Genomic DNA, 5,528 nt, shown 5'->3' with positions numbered 1-5,528 from the left:
TTTGATTTTTTTTTTTTTTTCTTTTGCCTTGATCAATTCTTAGAATGGCTCCAGTTGATCCATGTGAACAAGAGCTGGATGCTGAAGAGCCATGCTTCCTCTGGTGCTCTTTGTGGCAATTACCCAGCAGGCACCAGCTCTCACACTAAAGCTGCCTGTGTAATTACTGCCTGCTGGTACCGAAGGTCTCAGCAGACCTGACTACTGTAAGTAACATGTGGATGTCATAAATGTGAACACACACACAACTTCATATTTCTACCCATATTAGGACTTTGTATTGATTTTGATTCATTTTAGCATGTCCCTATGAACATGCTAAAATGTTCATAGGGACATGCTATTTTCCATGATCCTAACTGCTAAAATAATTTGTGTTAAAGAAGCATTCAGGCAGAATCAGACCAGAAATAGATACCCACAAATGTTTGATAATTAGAAGTCTGATGACTTACACTTTAACTCATGATACTTCTCCTTGATCAGGCAAAAGTTCTTGAAACAAAAGAAATGATCTTGGATCCTTCAGCTGAAAGTATATGCCCTTTGCACAGATATAAGGTGGATGTTCTGCAGCCCTGCAGAAACACATATAAACACTGGCTCCAGACCTCAACTCATAAACAGAAAATCAACTTATGAACTTAGTTTTCCTAAATACTATAAATGCTGCAATGTGTAAGTTTCACTTCAATCATCAGTGCATCATGTTATTCTGAAACTGGATTATGTCTGTAAGTGTAAGGTCAAAGGGGCATAATATAATGAACATCAAGAATATAATGATAAACCAAAAATAATGTAATCAGTGAATGCAAAGTGATTCTTAATATAATGAATAAAATGAGTAAATGAATGTATGAATAGATATGTATAAAAGTTGAATATAAGAAAAGATAATAATCCAATGAGTTAATATGTGATGACAAAATGATAACTAACATTTCTCCAACACTAGCCAGTACTAGTCCTAACCCTAACCCATAAACACCATCTAGTTCATACCAAACCTAAATAATGTCTAGGTCCACTGGTCTTAAGAAGGTCAGTAAATATGCCAGAAGTGGTTCTAGGAAGAATAGTTAAACTGTACACTCACACACGCACACACACGTACATGGCTGAGGTATCCGTAGAACCAAAAACACACATACACAAAACCCTTAAAGTTGCAAAATTCTAAACATGAAAAGCCAAAGGAAGCAAAAGCTGGAGAACAGCTTTACGCATGTTATACATGCACATGGAAGCCATTACGTTTCCTTCTCGTGTTCTAAAGAGCGCAGCTCAGCAGCGTGTACACAACGGGTAGCAGTGAAACCTTCGGCTTACTCCGTGTTCCTGGCAGACTGCGTCCATGTTGTTCAGGCTGATGTGCTGCTGACATACAGATGTGCAGTAAACGATGCAGGTCAGGGAAGGGTGAGCAGTAAGAGGAAGATGACGACTTTGCACAGAATGTGTAAAGTCAAGAGCGCAAACAAGGAGCCAGACAGTACCAGGTACAATGAAACAGTTTCAAAATGAAGTGCAAGGAAAACTAAAATGTATTTGAATTATTTTCTATCCTATGCAGTAATAAACTATCAGACTGACATAGTGTGGATAAAACCGTACTCTATAAATGCTTCTATTTGGATTTTTCAGCTGAAAGTACATTAACTACAACAGCTGATGTATCGGTATTGTGGCAACTTAGTAGATGCACCTGCTCAATTGCTTGTTGATACAAACTGTGAATCAATTTCAATTGGCAATATAGATAATTGGGAATATAGATGCACTAAGTGACATGACATCTGAGGATCAGAATAAACTTAACGCTGGATGGTTGCAGGGGCAGATGGGTTTGTTTCAGTATGTCAGAAACTGCTGATATGGTTGGATCTTTACACACAGAAAATAATTCAAAAGAGAAACAAGTATCCAGGGAGATTTAGCTCCGCTGATGAAAATGCATTGTTCATGTTGGAGGTTAGAGAAAGAGCAGACTGGTTTAGGCAACAGCAGCTTAAACCAAGGTATGCAGAATGTCATCAATGAACACACACATATCAAACCTCAGAGCAGATGGGCTGCAGCAACATGGAGTCTCACCAGTGGTCACTAATGTTAGCTGACAACAGGAAACCCAAGCTGCAAAGCACAAAGGATCAACAATACTGGACAATCAGATTGGAAAAACGCTGCCTTGTACGACGAGTCCTGATTCCAGCTGCAAAATCCAGGTGGGAGTCAGAATTGAAATGAGCATGTCTCCACGCTGCCTCATATCAGTCAATGGTTCAGGCTGTTGCTGCGGGTATGGAGACAATAGCTGCACTTCCACTGGCCGTAAAATGAAAATAAGTTTGCATGGCAATTTCAAAACAACTCACGTTTTTCTAAAAAAAAAATGAGTGTATTTTATAAAACTGAAATGGAAACAATTTTTTTGCATCACACGAGTCATGACTGGCAGAAAAAACGAAGAAGGCAACAGGAAGTGAGGATGAAGGAGCAGCATGTTTTTTAATGACTTATTGCATGAACAAACTTATTTGTGTGTGATTTTAATTGTGTTTTGTATGTAATGACAACACTGCAATTTCAAACTTTGATTTTTGTCAGCTTTAGGAAATACAAATAGTTTATTGGCAAACTTTGGGCCCTTAGTACGAACACCTGAGCTCCCTGTGGAGTCGCTCACCATGTCCTTCCCCTGAATAACACTCTCTCTCCTGGTTCTGATGGCTGCTTCCAGCAGGTCAGTGCACAATGTCCCCAAGTCCAATTTAGTTTGTGCTTCTTGGACATGATGAGGACTATGTAGTACTTCTCCATTGTAACCAGATCAAAAGGAATGTGCAACTGAGTAAATTCTCTTAAAATGTACAAAAAGTGCATTCACATTTACTCTTGTAACATGACATGCTGCAGGCAAGGCCTCAAAGTGCTAATGTCATCATGAGCTCGCAGGTTTTTGCTTCCTCTGTGTGTTGTTGCTCTTTCTTCCATCTCTTCTTTTTGCCCATGTGGACTATTAAGGTTAGCTTTGACTTTGGCATCACTTGGATTGCTTTTGAAAAAAATGTGTTTCCCTAAAATAAATTAAACGGCAGCACTGTGACATTTTCCCTTTATCTCCCTGACATTTTCAGCTTGACCTTTTTGAGTATTTTTGTCCACATATACGCTATTATCCCATTTCTGCTTTGTTTTAAATACACGAGACCCGACTTTGACATTATCATGGATAAATCCATTAACAGGCAGGTGGTTCCTATACATGCCTTAGAGTAGGGGTGCCCACATGAAGCAATGAAACCATGACTGGGTGGACTGCTCTGACATAAAGTTCATGTTTTTCGTAGGTGTTTTTTCATACACTGTATGGATTATTAAGGTGCTTCAAGTCGATGTCTCTACACATTTTATTCATTCATTTTTTTCCTACTTTTGACTTGTTGAAGAACTTGACAAGCTGACTTACCCTAGCTGTAACTGGTACTGCTTTCATGATGAGATGTGTAATAGTCTTAAAGCTCAAGGCAGAACCCCAAACTTCACATGTGAAGATATGCATGAATGTTATGTATTTCTACTTTTTCTCAAAGTGGTGTACTTCAGTAGAACATCTTGCTCATCCCATTTCGCTCGCTTGGCTCGTAGTTTCACCCAGAGGAGGAGACTCATCACTCTGCAATCCAGGGAAATCTTGTTTTGATGCATTATCTAATTGCATATTCTGTTTTTAGCGAGGGAAGATGTTTTGCTACTGTTAACCACTCGGTTTTATGTGTATAAACCTTACCAAGAGGCACTGAGAGTTCAAGGAAGCAACTGCAGAATCTAAAGTTACTTTAAAAACTCAATGGTTGGGATCAGAAGAGTGTTGAAAGGATGTCGGGATCATGAGTCAAACAGCTGCCTTAGGAAACAAACAGCCTGAATCGCATCGTGTCTCTAAAGGAATCTCTCTTCTTGAGAACATGTGAACATGTTGACAAGACTGAATCCTCAGCAGAAGGTGTATAATAAGATATGAAGAGCCAGAAGTGCCAGTCATTTGTTTATAGCTTTTAGGCATCCAGAATGTTTCTGTGTCTACTTGAATGTGTATGACTGTCATAAGTGCCTTGGTTGTTTGTCTGTTTTGTGTTTGTCTGAATGAAGAACAGCTACTTATGACACAATGTGGAACAAACAGGAAACAACCAAATATTTTGAATAAAAATGTCTTAGCACTTTTCTTTTTCTGTCAGTTCTCACTGGAAAATTTTTTACAAAAACTCTCCAAATCCAGGACTCAAGGGCCAGTGTCCTGCAACTTTTAGACTTCGAACACACTGAACCAAATAACTGAATCATCTTCTCAGTGCAATTGTTCTCTAGAGTCCTGCTAATGATCTCATTATGTGACTCAGGTGTTTTGAAGCAGAAATGCATCTCAAAAGACCCTTGAGACCTAGATTTGAAGACCCCTGGTCTAAATGTTTTACATAAGGTCAGAACTTCAACATGTTAATTTCCATTAGTTACATAGATTGTGTTTAAAAATTTTTAACACAATTTGTTTTCTTTTCTTTTTCTAAAACACAAAATTCTAAAACCGGAACCATTGAGTTTGCCTGTTTCTGATACGCCCATAAATCTGATGCACATCTGACGTCAGAAAACAATAAAACAATACAAAAAAAGCTGCTTATCTTTTCCCCCTGGCAGTTCATTTCTGCTTCTAGACTGATCTAATGGGACGCTGGTAAAGACTGTTATTGTACTCGTGTTGTGCTAAAGGAAGTTGAGCAATCAGCTAAGATATTCAAGCCTGAAATAGAATATCAATGCTAAACGTGTTCTGGAGCTGAGACGTCCAGTGTTTATAGTCCACATCTCTAAAGGATTTCCACAGCTGGAATAAAACTCTGATGGTTGAGTAGATTAAAAACAACAAATATCTTAAATTGTAATAACTCATATGTCTATTTATTCAATAATTTAGGAGCAAAGGGTTTTTTATGTCAATGTGATTTTCAAATAAAATTAGATTAATTGTGATTAATTAAATTATCAATTAAGTTGACAATTTTCTTTTTTAAATCAAATCCCACCTCCAGTTTTAAATCCTAAAAACCTGAAATTTTAGTTGGAGGTTTCACTTTTGAGGTATCAGGCTTGGTCTACATGGCTCCTGTTATCACTGTCTATATGTTCAAACATAAACAGATTATTCATAGTGGAACAAAATACAGCTTGGTACTTAAGACGAAGAATATGAGTTCAACACTCCAGCTTCTCTATTAAAAAAAATTATATATCTACATTTTTTTTTGGTAGACCAAATTAACAGATGCATATGATTTTGAACCATATCCATCTGTCTTGTTCCATCAATATTTCACATTCACTTAAAGTCACATAAACATATAATCTTTAATACACATTTGCAACGCTCCTTGAGTGAGCACAGCAAGGCTCCAGATAGAATCTCTCTTTGTTTGAAACGGCTGGCAGGTTGTGAGCATAAATAGAGCAGGCTCTACATCTCA

This window comes from Poecilia formosa, unplaced genomic scaffold (assembly GCF_000485575.1).
Source record: "Poecilia formosa unplaced genomic scaffold, Poecilia_formosa-5.1.2 Scaffold91, whole genome shotgun sequence".
In the NCBI taxonomy this organism is placed as follows: Eukaryota; Metazoa; Chordata; class Actinopteri; order Cyprinodontiformes; family Poeciliidae; genus Poecilia; species Poecilia formosa.
The sequence above is the reverse complement of the archived record's forward strand: the minus strand, read 5'-3'. Positions refer to the sequence as shown.